Source organism: Anabrus simplex, chromosome 8 (genome assembly GCF_040414725.1).
Source record: "Anabrus simplex isolate iqAnaSimp1 chromosome 8, ASM4041472v1, whole genome shotgun sequence".
Lineage (NCBI taxonomy): Eukaryota > Metazoa > Arthropoda > Insecta > Orthoptera > Tettigoniidae > Anabrus > Anabrus simplex.
Genome location: NC_090272.1, coordinates 120,862,566 through 120,882,196, shown reverse-complemented (window position 1 = coordinate 120,882,196; position 19,631 = coordinate 120,862,566). Strand labels below are relative to the sequence as shown.

At 41.3% G+C, this 19,631-nt stretch overlaps 1 protein-coding gene across 3 annotated transcripts in view; it reads right to left on the bottom strand.

Annotated features, from left to right (window-relative positions):
- Window positions 1–19,631, bottom strand: part of LOC136878871 (toll-like receptor 4) — a 314,995-nt gene that overhangs the window by 194,558 nt on the left and 100,806 nt on the right. The window lies entirely within an intron of this gene.

The following is a 19,631-nucleotide window of genomic DNA, read 5'->3' as shown; positions in this document are numbered from 1 at the left end:
GCGGGATGTTAGGGACAGCACAAATCCCCGGGCCACTGGAATTAACCAATGAAGGTTAAAATTCCCAAACCGGCCCGAAATCGAACCCGGGACCGTCTGAACCGGAGGCCAGTACGCTGATCATTCAGCCAACGAATCGGACTAGTTGAAAACTGAGCAATCTTAATAAAAACCTCATAAAAGATGTAACGACTCATGACTCATATATTAAATGTATTACATTCGTATTTGTATTCGTACAAAAAGCTGGCTCATGAGATCACCTGAATAGCTTCTTTTCCATGGGGTCGTGGGTGCGAACTGCATCACATACGTGGACCTGTTATACGACCGGATGTCCTTCCTGACTTCAATCCTATGTGGAGGTATGTATTCGCTATTATTATAAGTTTCTGGTGTGTTTGATAGTGTATAAGAAGAAAGCACAACACCATAAAAGTTAACCAGATACAATTAAAATCGCTGACCCGGCCGGGAATCGAACTCGGGACCCTCTGAACCGAAGGCTAGCATGCTGGCCATTCAGCCAAGGAGCCCTACAGCTTGTGGCTCTAATGTAAATAATAATAATAATAGTACAATTTAAATGAACTGAGCAAATTGGCTGCGTGTTTCGCGATGTTTACTTGTAATCTTGCATTCGGGGAATGGTAGATTCGGAATTCTCAGTCGGCAGCACTTGACATAGTTTTATAGTTGGCAGGTAAAATGGGTTCTGTGGTATAGTGGTTAGTGTGATTAGCTGCCACCCCTGGAGGCCCGGGTTCGATTCCCGGCTCTGCCACGAAATTTGAAAATTGGTACGAGGGCTGGAATGGAGTCCACTCAGCCTCGGGAGATCAACTGAATAGAGGTGGGTTCGAATCCCACCTCAGCCATCCTGGAACTGGTTTTCCGTGGTTTCCCACTTCTCCTCCAGGCTAATGCCGGGATGGTACATAACTTAAGGCCACGGCCGTTTCCTTCCCTCTTCCTTGTCAATCCCTTCCAATCTTCCCATCCCCCCGCAAGTCCCCCTGTTCAGTATAGCAGGTGAGGCCGCGTGGGCGAAGTACTTGTCATCCTCCCCAGTTGTATCCCCGACCCAAAGTCTGAAGCTCCAGGACACTGCCCTTGAGGCAGTAGAGGTGGGATCCTTCGCTGAGTCCGAGGGAAAAACCGATCCTGGAGGATAAACAGAGAAAGAAAAGAAAAGATAATTGTAATCCTTACATTCTAGAAACGGATACACAGTACATCATATGGAAGCAGAATCGGGGTAAAAATAAATAATAATTTTCTTCATTTTTATTACAACGAAACCTGTAACTTCACCCGTTCTTACCTCTCCAGTACTCCCAAAGACACCATTCTTATACCGACGTTCTTAAACACGGTTGTGTCTCATTTGCAATCAGACCCATTTGCGATCACTCCCATTACAGTCGAAAACAAGAATGTGAAGGTAAACCAGTTCGTGTCCCATTTGCGACCATTGTAAAATTATCAGCAGCCTATCAGGGTTTTCCAACGTCCAGGCAGCAGGGGGACTGCTAATTAGGACGTACTCCACACAACCTCGCTCTTGAAGGTTTTTTGAAATAATATTAGTCTATCGTTTTTAACATACTGTAATTATTCCAGCTGTAGACATCCATCGTTGATCTAACTTTTGTTATGTTATCTGGTTCCTTACTTACGACATGCAGGTCATTGAGACGAAGAAAGGCAAGCCTTGTGCTTTATATAACGGATACTCTTACAGAAATGTACGCAAAAATCAGGGATGTTTGGTGACATGGATTTTTTATCGCTGGTTTGACATCGCACCGACACAGAGGTGTCCGGACATTTGCGGTCATCACAAAATCACGGACATTTGCGGTCACTGAGACAAACTTGTGCCCACTCACAGAAATTTCCCAGTTGTCAGAGGACATTTGCGGTCACTGCAGCAGGGGTTGGGCCTCATTAGCTTAATCTCGGGGTACTCCCGCTAACCTGCCTGAGTTCCTGCTCGCTCCTTGCAGATCAACATTTTTCTCTCACAGGCATTATTTAGAGACTGATACCTTAAGAAACAAACACAATTCTATATCGAAACTTCCCGGCGTAAGTATTTACCGCTGTATGCTGTAATGGATTTGACAGTTACTGGTAAGACAAATGGTTATATGCACAGAAAGTATAGGGAAAGTCAACATGAAATCATCACTTGGGTGTGTCGGAAGGAGAAGAACAAGTCATGCCATGTTGTTGGTAACATACAATTCTGTGGATGATAAATAAATATATTCCATTCTATTTCCTATTCGGCCTCTCTTGTCTCTTCCGACCCCCACGGTACGATGTTTGCCAAGCCCGGGGAGTCTTACATTTTCACGTCCTTCGTGGCATTTCCCTTCTTTTTCCTTAAAAGAGAGTCAGTCCTATTCGAATTGTTTTCTGGTTAGTTTTAAGGGAGGATGGTGGCACCGTTCTACTTTCTCACAAAGACAGTAATCATCACCATCACGGAAAGGTCCCGTGGCTACCACGACATAAACAGTGACGCACATGCACAAGCTCGTATATTTGATATTTAAACTCTAATACACCACAAAGTGAATTTTTATATACAAACATCAGAGGCTAATCCAAAAAAATATTTTTCCTATTTATTTATTGTGGAATAATTAAAGGTAGGTCAAGGTAAAAGACACCGTTTTATTTCGCACCAGTACTTCATTTTTAGAAAAACAAAAGTTGCTCCATCGTTAATTAATTAAATTTATTTATTTATTTATTTCTGGTAGTCGAACGTCACGCTAACATACTTTTCGGGAAAAAAAAATTAGATGGTAAGCGTCGTTATAATGTTGTTCCTTTGTACATACCTATTTACATTAGGATTACTTGAAGAAGCAAGAAGATTACGTTAGTTTTTCTATGTAAGAAATTGCCTTTAAACAGGACCTGACTTCTTAAGGGTTCTTTCAATTCTGTCATCTTTCTTCACATATTTCGTCTTCCTCCTCTTACCTTCAAGATTGAGCTACAGCACACAATATAATATACAGTACTCACACCAGGAAGTTTCGGTATAGAATGGTGTTTGTGGCTGAAAGCATCAATCTCTAAATAATGCCCGCGAAAGAAAAATGTTGAACTGCAAGGAGCGAGCAGGAACTCAGGCAGGTTAGCGGGGATACTCGAGATTAAGCTAATTAGGCCCAAACCATGCTGCAGTGACCGCAAATGTCCTGTGACAACTGGGGAATTTCTGTGATTGGGCACAAGTTTATCTCAGTGACCGCAAATGTCCGGCAACCGACACAGATAGATCTTATGGAGACAATGGGAGAGGAAAGGGATAGAAGTGGGAAGGAAGCGGCCATGGCCTTAATTAAGCCCCAGCATTTGCTTGTTTTGAAAATAGAAAACTACGGAAAACCATCTTCAGGGCTACCGACAATGGGATTCGAACCCACTATTTCCCGAATGCAATTTCATATTTTCGCGCTGTCATTATAGAATTATTATTTCTTCAACCTTTTTTTTCTTGCATAACAGTCTATAATGACAATGTATGTATAGTAGCGGGAAGGAAGCGGCCGTGGCCTTAATTAAGGTACAGCCGCAGCATTTGCTTGTTTTGAAAATTGGAAACTACGGAAAACCATCTTCAGGGCTGCCGACAGTGGGATTCGAACCCACTATCCCCCGGATTCGAACTCACAGCCGCGCGCTCCTAACCGCACGGCCAACTCGCCCGGTCAACTTATTTTAATCTAAATATTTTCTTAACATTAAATTCTGGAATCTTGTATATCTAATCCGAGCGTACAGACAAAAATTATCATTTTATTTATATAGGTGAAAGTAGGCGTTTTAACGCGCTACGGCTATGAAGCCAAGCTCTGCATTCGAGAAACTTGTGGGTTAGAACCCCAGCGTCGGCTGTTCTCAGAATAGTTTTCTGTGGTTTAATATTTTCACTTCCAGGCAGATTCAGGTACAGTTCCTATCCATTGGCCAGAGGTGAGTCCTCCCATCCGTTACCCAATTTCATTCACCATAACACATTTCATCTTCATTAGCTCCTCAATTGAGGTTGGTGCCAGGAAGGGCATCCGGCCGTAGAAACATCCCGTATAAATTAACGTCATTTCATTCCGGCCCGGTATGAAGAAACGAGACTAAGCGGTAGACATACATACAGATAGATGAAAGTAGGCTAATTATATTTTGAGCAGGTGTTTACTTAACGTGTCAGTATGAATGTTTGAACAGTTTGAGCATTATTTAAGCAGTAATTTAATAGTGCCCCCTATTGTATAAGAAAGTGTAAGTTAACTGTTAAGTTTGAGATGATCCCCTGTGGGTGGGGGACGCAGACGAAGAATACACCTACGGTATCCCCTGCCTGTCGTAAGAGGCGACTAAAAGGGGCGACCAAATGATGATCAAATTAGAATCATGAGACGACTTGTAATCAGTACCATCACGCAGGGAGCACCAGCAGTCGCTTTTACTTGCGCGTAGTACTACTATGTTAGGTATAAAATAGGTTTGTGATTAGTAGCGACAGTGTGTGGCTCAGGATGTATTTTACAGTACCTGTGATTCGTATCCCTATATGAGCAACATCATGGGATGAGCAACACCATGCTTATGCTTAGTACCCACTATGTGAGGAACACCACGGGATAGTGCGGGTCCCTGTGGTTAGTCCACTTACGTGAGGAACGCCATAGGTTTTCGTTGCCTCTATACGTTTGCGCTGGCTGTAAATAGCGCCGCAGTGTGCGAAACACCATAGGTCTGTGTTACATGTGCGAATTTCATTACCTGTGAGTAGTACCATAATGTGTGGAATACCGCGAGTCTACGCTACTTTTGATTAGTACCGCAACATGACAAATAGCATAGTTCTATGTTCCTAGCGATAAGTACCACTATGAGGGGCCGATGACCTGGATGTTGGATCCGTTTCGACTACAAGCCTCATCGATTCTGTATTGTGCTTTAGAAGCAGTCCCTTGGTCAGCAATACTATCGTTTAACGCTAGTTTCTGGGAATGTGGGGCATTGCGGGTCGCATCCACTGATTGTTTTAAATTCATGTCCATACATTCATTTTTCGTTCTCACATTTTCGAATTCTGGTCAGTGGAGGATTATGGATTTTTAAATTGTCATAACATTTCGTACCATTAGGGGCCGATGACCTAGATGTTGGGCCCAACTACAAGCATCATCATCATCAAGTTTGAGATGAGCTACACTTATTCAAAAAGGATAGCATTATCGATGAAACAAAGTGTTACAATAAAATCCTTTGTTTTGAAATTGGAAAGTGTAAAATTCAACGGTTTCAATACGCCCATCTTTTGACCTACTTCTTAAAACTCATTTAATCGTCTTTACACCCACAACCACCTGCTAACTCTAAATAAAAGATTCATTTGAGCCCTGCTTATTCTCTGTAGTCCCGATATTAACGCATCAGTTCCAAACGCTAAATATAAGTAATTTAATGAGTTTCAACATACGATTCGTAAGAATCCTAGTATGTAGTTTCGCCAGTTACTTGAGGGATGTCTTCCTGTACAAGTATTTCGGTAGGGAATTCCCTCACAGCAATCTGACTGCATGTCACTGATAAGAGTGATCGCAAATGGGACGACACCTTAAATACATGCATTCCTTCCCGTGCCCCTATCTTCTCCACAAATGCAAAGATTTACTTTCCCCCAAACATGTCGAGGCTTGCCGGTGAGAATCTTAAGAATCTTTCTTTCTTAATCCGTTTACCTTCCATGGTTGGTTTTTCCCTCCGACTCAGCGAGGGATCCAACCTATACCGCCTCAAGGCAGTATCCTGGAGCGTGAGACTTTGGGTCGGAGGATACATCTGGAGAGAAGGACCAGTACCTCGCCCAGGCGTCCTCACCTGATGTGCTGAACAGGGGCCTTGTGGGGGGGGGAAGGGATGGAAATATCGGAAGGAATAGACAAGGAAGAAGGAAGGAAGCGGCCGTGGCCTTAAGTTAGGTAACCTCCCGGCATTTGCCTGGAGGAGAAGTGGGAAACCACGAAAAACCACTTCCAGGATGGCTGAGATGGGAATCGAACCCACCTATACTCATTTGACCTCCCGAGGCTCAGTGAACCCCTCATACCACTTTTCAAATTTCGTGGCAGAGCCGGGTATCAAACCCGGGCCTCCAGAGTTGGCAGCTAATCACAGTAACCACTACACCACAGAGGCAGACATCTTAAGAACTAATTAATTTATTTGCAAAGTAAAGGGCAAATTATACGAAACCCTAAAAGTCGTTAACTAAAATAAAAAATATATCATGTTTAGTCTCAGCTAGTGATGATAGCCCCTTATGTAAATGGGATTGTAAATAAAGGGTACAGATCTCTGCACATGGTTATGAGGGTGTTTAGGTATTGTAGTAAGGATGGAAAGGAGAGGGCATATAAGTCTCTGGTAAGACTCCAACTAGAGTATGGTTCCAGTGTATGGGACCCTCGCCAGGATTACCTGATTCAAGAACTGGAAAAAATCCAAAGAAAAGCAGCTCGATTTGTTCTGAGTGATTTCCGACAAAAGAGTAGCGTTACAAAAATGTTGCAAAGTTTGGGTTGGGAGGAATTGAGAGAAAGAAGAAGAGCTGCTCGACTAAGTGGTATGTTCCGAGCTGTCAGCGGAGAGATGGCGTGGAGTGACATTAGTAGACGAATAAGTTTGAGTGGCGTTTATAGGAAAGGTCACAATATGAAGATAAAGTTGGAATTCAAGAGGACAGATTGGGGCAAATATTCATTTATAGGAAGGGGAGTTAGGGATTGGAATAACTTACCAAGGGAGACGTTCAATAAATTTCCAATTTCTTTGAAATCATTTAGGAAAAGGCTAGGAATACAACAGATAGGGAATCTGCCACCTGGGCGACTGCCCTAAATGCAGATCAGTATTGACTGATTGATTGACTGAATTGGGAAGGTACCATTGACTTCATCGATGAGGCATCCTCTGTCGTCCCCTCCTTCTGTGGTGAAGATGCTGCCAACTTAACAGAATTACTCTACTTTTTCGATTGTCGGTTCCCTGAGTTTAAACTCTGTGGCATTCAAATTCTTACGGTGACCTTATACTCGGAGTCAACTCAGGTCCTAAGCGGTCCTTTTGATGTTATACATGTTATATAAAAGCCGCTTACAATACTCGCCAGGTTCAGGAGGAGAACCGAGATGGAGTCGGGGAAAGACAGCAAGTAAACACACGTGGAAGGATATTTTCCTCGGTTCTTGAGTTGAGTACCGGTTAACACCAATAAGACCGCTTAGGACTTGAGTTGACGCCGACTATAGTTCCAAAAAACAGACAGAGCTAAAGATGGCGATGGTGTCCCTACAGATGTTACCAAAGTGATAAAGAGATCAAAGTGAGCTAGGAAAAAATAAATCTTAAAACAAGCTCTTACAGAAAACTCAGAATATGTACACATACAAAGATATAAAAGCTTCCTTTACCGGCATTGCCAATAGACACTGCAAAATATGTATTTAGCGTTAATGTCTTGCTTTTATCGAATGCGAAGTATTGTTTATAAGATTTAGGAATTCATACTCTAGTGACTTTTGACCAACTGGACTGATTTCAATGAAGCTTCACTATGGCGTTTAGGACAATGTTGGGATTCACTATTTTTGTGAACGAAATTAATCGTGAAAGGTGGATGCTTATAACGGTGTAATTTGGACCTGTATCTCGTTTATAAAAGGCTGGGCTGAGTGGCTCAGATGGAGGAGCACCGCGGCCTTTCGATTCACAAAGCTGGCGAGTTCGATCCTGGCACAGTCAGGTGGTACTTGAAGATGCAACAGCTTCGTGTCGCTATGTTTATACCGGCACGCAAAAGAACTCCTGCGGTAAAATTCAGATACCCCGGCGTGGGGCGAAAAATCAATAACATTACATTAATTTACGAAATAATTAACTTTAAATAACTTAAATTAATTTTAAGTGCTCGACGATGAAGCTTTATAAATAGTCTTCCATACCGGCTGCCGTTTATTGTTATTTGCTGGGATTTTTGGTAATGCGGAAAGGTAAAGAACTGGTGACGAGCACGCCGCGTTTTACTCATGCTATAATGAGAAAGTGGTACTGCTTAAACGGAAAACATTGCCTGAGTGTTCACAAGCAACTCATCATACGCCTGACCACACTCCAACACGATGTCTTCCGAAATGCGCGTAGTTATGCTGACGCAAACGTATAGACTGCCCCTCTCTCCGCGCGGGAGATGGTAAGACCCCTCCAGCACGGCCACAGAGCCCCAGCAACTGAAGGTATGAAACTGAATGTTGTCCTACAACATTAAAATATAAAAAGACACTTCTTACAGTGGAAATGAAGATATTGCGATGGTCCATTAGCTTGATTCGCATACATTAAGGATACAACCTTACTCTTTCTGCCCTGTTAATACTGAAGCTAGTGTTTATAGTTATTTTCTGTTGGGCTCGATTCAGTTTCGTGAACCGTACTGTTTAGGGACCCTTATGACGTCCTACACTTACTGTTAATCTTGCAGGTTGGCACTATGTAGTGCGAGATTAAAACTACACCACTGCCTCCGTCGTATTATGAAAATTACGGTCTTATTTCGTACAATTCGTATGTATAGAATTGAATTACGATGTATAAGAAGCAAGAAAAATCTGCAAGAACTCCTCCGAAATGGAAAGCAACGTTATCTCCTCTATAAAGGTCAATTCATTTGAAGGAAATTTCGTTATCAACCTAACCCAACTTAACCTTGACTTGTCACGACTTTTGTACGGTTTATAGACTTAAGGCTAGTACACACCTAGCGACCAAGTTGCCGGACATTGTATGGGGACAGTTGCGAGACACTGTCCCTGGACTGTTGCGATACAATGTCCCGCGTCCACATCTATAGAGCCAATTGCACCATGGGAATCGGCGCGAAATGGCGCAAGAAATTGCTTTATGCGCTTTTAATTTGTGCTTAAATTATTTATTGTCCGTACAAAGAAAAAAACGAAAAAGTAAGCGGTACTGGAGGAGAAACCTTTTCTGCGGGAGACATTGCCGTCGACATTGATCTTATTGAAAGATTGAAATTAGAAGATGGCATGGGATATCGTAATTTTTTATGGATGAACTCGTCCGATTTTGAAATCCTTTTGCAAATGGTTGGAGGAAAGATTTCAGAGAATCAGACTGTATTTTGGGATACCATTCCAGCTTCAGTGAGGCTGCTGTCACTCTGCGGTTCCTTGCTAGTGTTGAATCATTTATCAGCTTAATCCTAGAATGGTAACAATACGCCTCATAGACGTACACGCAAATGTAAATGCGTGCGTCACGTCCCAGCCGTGTTCCTGTCCACGTTCGGTGAGTAATAACCCTCTTACGTAATGTAGTGCGACTGGGAGGCGCATAGTTACCATCAATTAATTGGTGTGATTCTTTCTAGTTTACTTCATAGGAGTTTTTATCAAATTTGTTGTAGGTTATTTTTATTTTACTTGAGTTACTTCTGGAACAAGAATTTACTTTCAACAAGCTAGTAAGACTGTCTTGAGAGTCTAGTATTTTTTTTTTACCGGTGTTTATTTTTATGTACCACTTGTGCCTTGTATATCTTGTGTTGGAAATAGAATAATTAATTCAAGTTTCAGAAAATATAATTGAATTCACCTCTATACTTAGTGATGTAGTTAACATGAAGAACGTTGGAGAAAAGAAAGATAGGAGACAGTACAGACGTTGTTTTGCGCCGTGTACGCCTTGGAAGCGTGTATAGTTACCAATAGTTACCAATAAGCCTTAAATTTCCGTGTTACCATGTATACCTTTCGAATTTCAAAACAAACTATTTCACGTATCGTTTCAGAAGTGTGTGAGGCCCTAATTACTTCTCTAAAAGGATTTTTAAAGGTAAGATATAATAAAAAATGTATTTACCTACTATATACGTAATTTATTTATATTTAATAATGAAAGAAATATGCATCCAATATGTATACAATATTGGTAACAATGAATTGACTCAATTCTGCCCGCGCTGATGAAAAATAATGCTGAACATAATAATAACTAATTAATATGATAATTAATGAAATATTTCTCCCAGCTTACGCAATATTGGCAACAAGTTCAGTGGTATTTCATCATTTAAAAGCGGTTAAAAAGTCTGTATTATTTGGTCTTGTCCCATCGCATCTAAATCTGGAGTAGGGACACTTCCGGAAGATAGTGAAAAGGAACCCGAGTAGACTGAGTGATTTATATTTATGCTACGGGTTGTTGATGATGAACTATTGATTGGATGGGTTAATAAGTCCAGCGTTACCCCAAGTTGACTGGTCTGTGCTGTACTTTCCCATTTGCAATTTAATTATTATATCATCAGTTTCACGCTGAGATAATGAAATTTCCACTGGACTCTTTCCGCAGTTTCTTAGTTTATAAGCAATATGCTCGCCGTAAACCGAAAATTCGTATCTTCGAGTAATCGCCTCTGTAAATCCTCAATAATTTTTAGAGTAGTTTCCATCGCAAAACAACAGAACACGAAACACAACACAACACCAACACGTGGCGGCTATCTGCACACTGGCATTGGCGTGTCCCGGGACTTTGTCTCGCGACACGTCCAGACTACATCATGTTGCGCAACATTTGCATCATGTATCCCATTTCGAATGGGAGACCTGCGACATGCAACTTTTGTATCGCGACAGTCCCAAACACGGAAAAATTGTCGCAAGATATCTCTGGGACTTGTCGCGATACACGTGTTCCGCGACTTTGTCGCTTGGTGTGTACTAGCCTTTAGGCTAGCCTTTGTGTATTTGTATTGATTTACGGCGTATGTACATGTGACATATTTGCTTGTGTGTATTATTGCAGCGTGGTTTTACTTCAGTCTGACAAATAATAGAACATTTCTTTAAGGGAGCTGAATTATTTACACCAGGCAAACACCGAGGAATACAGATATAGTAATGCGTATATCAAAATAAAGGCAGAAATATATAACATTAAATTGAGTGAGGGTGAGAGTGATGAAATGAAATGTCGTATGGCTTTTAGTGGCGGGATATCCCAGGACGGGTTCGGCTCGCCAGGTGCAGGGCTTTCTATTTGACTCCCGTAGGCGACCTGCGCGTCGTGATGAGGATGAAATGATGATGAAGACAGCACATACACCCAGCCCCCGTGCCATTGGAATTAACCAATTAAGGTTAAAATCCCCGACCACGCCGGGAATCGAACCCGGGATCCTCTGAACCGAAGGCCAGTACGCTGACCGTTCAGCCAGCGAGTCGGACAGAGTAAGAGAGAGAGTTTATGAGTGTTTATTCCCTTAATTCCCCACTGAGCTTGAACACGGACTTAATTATCAATATCTTGATTGATCATTTACGTGGCTGAGGAAACTTTATTGTTACTTACACTGAGGTTAGTTTATTGATGATTATGTCTCGTGATTTCAATTTGTAACATCTCCGGCTCCATGGCTAAATGGTTAGCGTGCTGGCCTTTGGTCACAGGGGTCCCGGGTTCAATTCCCGGCAGGGTGGGGAATTTTAACGATAATTGGTTAATTCCCCTGGCACGGGGACCGGGTGTATGTGCCGTCTTCATCATCACTTCATACTCATCACGACGCGCAGGTCGCTTACCGGCGTCAAATCCAAAGACCTGCACCAGGCCTCTTCGGAGGCTATTGTTGTTATTATTATTATTATTATTATTATTATTATTATTATTATTATTATTAATTTGGAACATGTATTTTAAGGGTTCAGCCCGGATGTTGGTTGGATCCTCAACCAATGAAGTTTATGCTGTTTTAGGGAAACAGAACAGAAATTATGGTTGGCAGCAGTGATGAGCCATTCCATAAAAGACAGTAGGATGGCGATATTTGCTTTTAAGTATAGGCCTATAGCCGTTCGTGCCGAGTACTATAGATCTTGCAGCGAACGACGATGTGTGTAAGAAACTTGGGTTGCCTCAATCATACGGAAACTGCAGACATCGGGGTATGTGCATGTACTGTTCGTGCCACTGACACCTCAGTTGGAGAAAGAGATGCAAGCCTGCAGACATCAGATAAGCGGAAAAATTAAAAATTAAAAGTTACAAGATTGTGAGCAACTGCAACGTGACCTCGAAAATGTTGTGAGATGGACAGCAGGCATTGGTATGTTGATAAACGGGGCTAAAAGTCAGGTTGTGAGTTTCACAAATAGGAAAAGTCCTCTCATCCTCAAAGTGCCACTGAGAAACTTAAGCATATTAATCTCCTCGTGCAGGCTGTCTTCAGTCGAGGGATGTGGGGCTTCCACGTTGGGGATCATTGTAAGTATCTAGGTGTTAATATAAGGAAAGATCTTCATTGGAGTAATCACATAAATGGGATTGTAAATAAAGGGTATCGATCTCTGCACATGGTTATGAGGGTGTTTAGGGGTTGTAGTAAGGAGGTAAAGGAGAGGGCATATAAGTCTCTGGTAAGACCCCAACTAGAGTATGGTTCCAGTGTATGGGACCCTCACCAGGATTACCTGATTCAAGAACTGGAAAAAATCCAAAGAAAAGCAGCTCGATTTGTTCTGGGTGATTTCCGACAAAAGAGTAGCGTTACAAAAATGTTGCAATGTTTGGGTTGGGAAGAATTGAGAGAAAGAAGGAGAGCTGCTAGACTAAGTGGTATGTTCCGAGCTGTCAGCGGAGAGATGGCGTGGAATGACATTAGTAGACGAATAGGTTTGAATGGCATTTATAAAAGTAGGAAAGATCACGATATGAAGATAAAGTTGGAATTCAAGAGGACAAACTGGGGCAAATATTCATTTATAGGAAGGGGAGTTAGGGATTGGAATAACTTACCAAGGGAGATGTTCAATAAATTTCCAATTTCTTTGAAATCATTTCGGAAAAGCCTAGGAAAGCAACAGATAGGGAATCTGCCACCTGGGCGACTGCCCTAAATGCAGATCAATATTGATTGATTGATTGATTGATTGATTGATTGATTGATTGATTGATTGATTGATTGATTGATTGATTGATTGATTGATTGATTGATTGATTGAATTCGTGGAACAAGGATATGACAGATAAAAGAGAACGATAACTCTTATCAAACGATAGACGTTTTCTGTCTTCAACCCGGAGGCTGGTTGGATCCTCAACTAATGAAATTTATGAGGTTTTAGGGAAACAGAAAAGAAGTTATGGTAGCGCGAAAATGAGGCTACGCTAGCGAGCAAAACAATCTGGCCCATATAGAAACGGTTGGGACTGCCTGGCCGAGGCGGTAAAGGCATGCTCGGTTCACCCGCAAGGCCGTGGTTTCGATTCTTCGTCAGGAAGTCGAAAACTTTAAGAAACGAGATTTTCACTTCCGGGGGTGCACATGACCCTGAGGTTCACTAAGCCTAAACCAAGTATGAGTACGAGGTTCAGTGTTCTCCCTAGAACCTTCTTAATGGGCGCGCAATTCTACCTTTTTACAGACCGCCCGGCTAACATAACCTAGATATGTGCTAGTTACATAATATTAATGCATACTTGAATCAATGGGTGTTCCAAATTAAAACGTCAATACTGTAAAACGGCGTATTTAAATGATAAATCTTCATTATTGGCAGCATGATTGCATCAGTTTAGCTTGACTGTTACGTAGTGTCGTGCGCGAGCGATGTCTAGAGTAGCGAGCACTCAGTTTCGCATGACGCTTCAAACACGTATGGTGCTCCACAGCAACCGAGTGGTAAGCCCCGGTGTTACACGACTATGAAGGAGCTGTAGAACACTACAAGTTCAAAATACTCTATGTCTCGTTCCTGATAGCGCCAAAATAGTTCAATTATGCAGTTAATGTTTACCTGCCTGATATTATTAATGCCCAAAGGAGAATAAATTGAAATGTTATCATATGAATTTTTTACGTAGTTTACCTCGCCCGGCTACTCATTGCTGCCACCCCGCTGACGAAACTTTCTGGGGAGAACACTGAGATTAATTCCTGGAGGCAAAGGCGGTCTAGCGTAGACATAACCACTCCACCCCATCAAGCGCCGAGGTTGTGGATAGTGGAAGCCTTTACCTTCCAACCCTCCAAGGGCCTTCATGTGCTGTACGGACTTCGCTTTTTTTATACAGGAATGGCAATTTAGGTTCGTAATGTAATGTGTAATAGCTCCACCCTCTCCAATGTTAAACTCCTTTCCCTTCTTGATTGCTTCTGTCAATGCGATTTACAAGTTACATATCTCTCCATCCCTCCCTCTATAATCATAATACATTGGGCTAACTCAGCGTTCCTTATTTACTCAAATCGTAGAAAATGTTATTAAGGAAGGCTATTTCTGACCCATTCTTCACTTCATTTCGATTGTAACATCGTTTAATGGTTCATATTTGTACTTCAACCCAGTCAAAGAGATAATCGGTAAGGGCTGGGTGGAGACAGATGTTAGTTAGGTATATGTGGAAACCTTAAAAAAGGAAAAACGCTATTTTGATCAATGTGCATGGGCCATATTTTCTGCACGGAAGTGTACAAGACATAACGAGGAGTGGAGTAGTTTGCTATTGCTTTCCTCAATGGACCAGAAAGTGCTATTGCAGCATGACTGGCCCTTTCATAACATCCAGACGTACTAGCCGTGCTCCGAATGTCGTAAAGCAACACCACCAATACCTCAGTAGCTTCCATACTGTCACAGCCATCAATGAAGCTGGGACTCTGGTGGTAACTACATTTTTGCTCTCGCCTGTGCCATGAGAATGATGTAAAATTACTGCGTCTATTATTATTATTATTATTATTATTATTATTATTATTTCGTTTTGGCTGGCTATGAATCACGTTGATTCGAATTATTCAGCTTCATCTGTTTCTAGGCTTTAATTCTTATCCAGTACTCCTGGATCCTTTCACTCTGCAATCTCCTCTTTTCTTGCGTCCACGGCACTTGGGTACGAGATCTATTTCCTTGAAACCTCTTAGTGGCCTTGATTCTCCACTTGTAAGCATCCCTGTTGCTGATTTTCGTTCCTTGTGCTGTCATTTCTTCCACGTCCTTCTTCATCTCCTGATAACAGCGCACTGTAGTTTTCCTGATCTCAAAAAATCTTATTATATGATTGGTCAATCTTCCGGGGTTCATTCTGTAGATACGTCCAAAGAACATGGCTCTTCTCTGAGATATTTTCCATCTTGAGATATAATTCTTGGTTCCCTTTCTTTCTGTACGATCCATCCTCTGTTCTTTGAGATTCCAGTATCTTCCTCAGAATCTTTTTCTCCACACAACAACAATAATAATAATAATAATAATAATAATAATAATAATAATAATAATAATAATAATAATAATAATAATAATAATAATAATAATAATAATAATAATAATAATAATAATAAGTGCTATTGCAGCACGACTGGCCCGTTCATAACATAATGATAACATAACCAAACCCAAACCCCATGGCACTACAGCCCTTGAAGGGCCTTGACCTACCAAGCGACCGCTGCTCAACCCGAAGGCCTGCAGATTACGAGTGTCTTGTGGTCAGCACGACGAATTCTCTCGGCCGTTATTCTTGGCTTTCTAGACAGGGGCCGCTATCTCACCGTCAGATAGCTCCCCAATTCTAATCACGTAGGCTGAGTGGACCTCGAACCAGCCCTCAGGTCCAGGTAAAAATCCCTGACCTGGCCGGGAATCGAACTTGGGGCCTCCGGATAAGAGGCAGGCACGCTACCCCTACATCACGGGGCCGGCGATAACATAATAATAATAATAATAATAATAATAATAATAATAATAATAATAATAATAATAATAATAATAATAATAATGGAAAGCCATCTTCAGGGCTGCCGACAGTGGGTTAGAACCCACTACCTCCCGAATTCAAGCTGATAGCTACGTGACCCAAACCGCACAGCCACTTGCTTGGTCACATATTTGTATGGGATTCCCAAATCTTACAAAGAACTAAACCGACAATTTACAAACAGTGTATTTTGTATCACCAAAACAGCCTTGAAACCTGCACTCCAACCAGTAGCAATAATAGCAAGCTGCAAGCAGTGGAAATATCTAAGAACAATGGTCCAAAAACCAAGAAAGGATAAGATCCGTAATCAACTAACATGCCAGCAGGCCCAAGTTAAACAGTCACTAAGTGAATCCGTAATTTTGTAAGACCAGATTTTTAAAACTGCTGGAACTACAAAGAAGAGCAAGAAGTGGCTGGAAACTGCGGCTGAAGGCAAGAGACCTGGGGTTAGACCAAGGAATAGGTGTCTTGATCAGATCAAGTGAGATATAGGACAGCAGATCCAGCAGGAAGAGACCTAATTAGACAGACACAAGCGAAAAGCACTTATATACCGCACCCAGGCAACTAGAGATGGTCTATGAAGATTACAATGATTCCAGCTGCGACAGTATTGAGGAGAAATTTGCGACAATGCCTCTGAGCTGTAGAGCCTATAGAATAGCACGAATACAGAGATCGTCCACCTTTTATGTAAGAACGGTGATTCAAGGAAAGCAATCATATCTTCGCAGTCGTAGAAAAATAACACGTAAGTTACTGCTTGCTTAGGTCAGCGCACAGCTATGCGTGGCTGGCTGGCTCCTCGGCTGGGCGTCAAATTCTTGCTGATTATGCAGTGCACGCCGATTTGCGGAACCAGTGTTCACGTGCACAAAAAATAGACGACGACGACAATATCATTATTAGAATTCACTGGATATGCAAAAGTATGTTCGTATGTTGGGAGACGGGGTGATGATAAGATATATTAATTTTTAGGGTATTATACTCCTTTCGGTGTTCCTCTGCTAGAACGAAAGAAATGGCATCTATTTCGTGTTTACTTTACAGGCTACAAGTGAAGATTCTGACGGATCGTTGATTTAAAAAAATGACTGACGAGAGGGAAAAAAAGTGTCGACAATTAAGCAAATAATTAAAGTAAAATTCATCGAAGAATTCTGGTTGGCCACAAAATTTAGACCGTATTTACTGAAGAAGGTGAAGTTGTCTCACAAATGTGAAAATACGTCAACTGACTAGAGCTATATTCACTATGCTCACTATGTTCACTACTCAAACACTGTCGAGGAACTGCCTTCTATTTAACTCATATAAAGCTAGATATTACAAATCTCTAAAACATCAATATTTTTTGGAAAATTGTTTATGAGGTCGTAGTTAAAAAATGTGTATTATTTACTTTTAATTTATACTAGAAGAAGGTGTACTATGTTTGGAAGACGTAATTACAATATTTTAAGTTTTCCAGTTTCACCACGCAACTGCATATGCAGTCCATTAATTTATACAACCTCCACTCCCAATCTTTTTCTTCAATATTTATACATAATAGAAATCATAACACAAGGTGACCTAATAAACCGTTCATAGATAAACTTATTATACCGAGCAAGTGACTACGCGGTTTGAGTCACGTAGCTATCAGCTTGCATTCGGGAGATAGTGAGTTCGAACCCCATTGTCGGCAACCCTGAAGGTATTTTTCCGTCGTTTCCCATTTTCACACGAGGCAAGGCTACAGCTGCTTCCTTCCCACTCCTAGCCTTTTCCTCTCCTCTCCTATCTGTGTAAGTGCGACGTAAAGCTACTTGTAATATATATATATATATGAATTTTACTTGGCTGTTTATGTGATCGGAACCACGAAACATCCGGTTTTACGTGGAATTCATTCCAGTGAAAGTGACTCTTCATTAAAATCTTGCCACATGCATTGATTGAGATTTGAAGAGCGGGCGCCTTGGTGCGAGTAATAATAATAATAATAATAATAATAATAATAATAATAATAATAATAATAATAATAATAATAATAATAATAATAATAATACCTTCCCAGTTCTAGCCCTTTCCCTGCTTGCGCCGCCAGAAAACCTTCGATGTGTTAGTGCTGCGACCTGTGGGGTCACAGGTGCGAAGTGTGTCGGACAAGTGGATTTGGCCCTGTTGTACGACCGGATGCCTTTCCTAACACCAACCCTATGTGGAGGGATGTAATCACTATTGCGCGTTTCTTGGTGATTGGTAGTGATGTGTGAATATGAAGAGGAGAGTGTGTGACAAACACAAACACCCAGTCCCCGAGTCAGAAGAATAAATCAGAAGTGATTAAAATATCCAACCCGGCCGAGAATCGAAGCCGGGACCCTTTGAACCGAAATCCTCAATGATGACTATTCAGCCAATGAGTCGGACAATAATAATAATAATAATAATAATAATAATAATAATAATAATAATAATAATAATAATAATAATAATAATGCCAATGAACCAAAGGACATGGGACGCGTTTAGAGTAATCCACAAAATATTATAGTAACAGAATGCAACATGTCTCGTCAGATGTTTCATTCTGGGAATAATAAAATTGATCAGGTTACTTCTGAAACCACACGTGTGTGTGAGCGTCTAAATCCTGGGAACGTGGTGGTGCAGCCAGAAACACGGCGCCACCTTAACCAGTAGTTGGTACGCTAGACAAAACACATATTAACAACAGGCGGCGAAATACTATAATGTGTGTCACCTTTCGTGAGTCCGCCTAAACAATAATTCTTAGAAGACAATACTCTCGAGCAGTACCCTTTGTTTCTCAAGCTATGAAATAGCCCATTTAGGCGTGAGACTCTTGAATGTGTCTCCAATGAAAGTAAATAAATAAATAAGTAAGTAAGTAAGTAAGTAAGTAAGTAAGTAAGTAAGTAAGTAAGTAAGTAAGTAAGTAAGTAAGTAAGTAAGTAAGTAAGTAAGTAAGTAAGTAAGTAAGTAAGTAAGTAAGTAAGTAAGTAAGTGAGTAAGTAAGTAAGTAAGTAAATAAATAAATAAAATAAATAAATAAATAAATAAATAAATAAATAAATAAATAAATAAATAAATAAATAAATAAATAAATAAATAAATAAATAAATATATAAATAAATAAATAAATAAAGGAATGAATGAATGCATAAATAACATGCATACATACTATATCTTCGTCCCTATCTTCGGTTTGGTGGTTAGCGTGATTAGCTGCCACCTCCGGAGGCCCGGATTCGATTCCTAACTCTGCCACGAATTTTGAAAAGTGGTACGAGGGCTGGAACGGGGTTCACTCATCCTCGGGAGACCAAGTGAGTAAAGAGGGGTAGGGGTGGAGGTTCGATTCCCACCTCAGCCACCCTCGAAGAGGGTTTCCGTGGTTTCCCATTTCTCTTCCAGGCAAATGCCGGGTTGGTACCTAACTAAGGGCCACGGCCGCTTCCTTCCCTCTTCCTTGTCTCTATCTTCCAATCTTCCCATACCCCTACAAGAACCCCGTTCAGTATAGCAGGTGAGGCCACCTGGGTGAGGTACTGGTCCTCCATCCCAGTTGGATCTCCCTGACCCGAAGTCTCACGTTCCAGGACACTGCCCTTGAGGCGGCAGAGATGGGATCCCTCGCTGAGTCCGAGGGAAAAACAACCCTGGAGGGTAAACGGATTAAGAAAGGAAGAAAGAACATAATCTTCATTGTAGACTCTCGTGTCCTTCAGCATTCAGTCTGC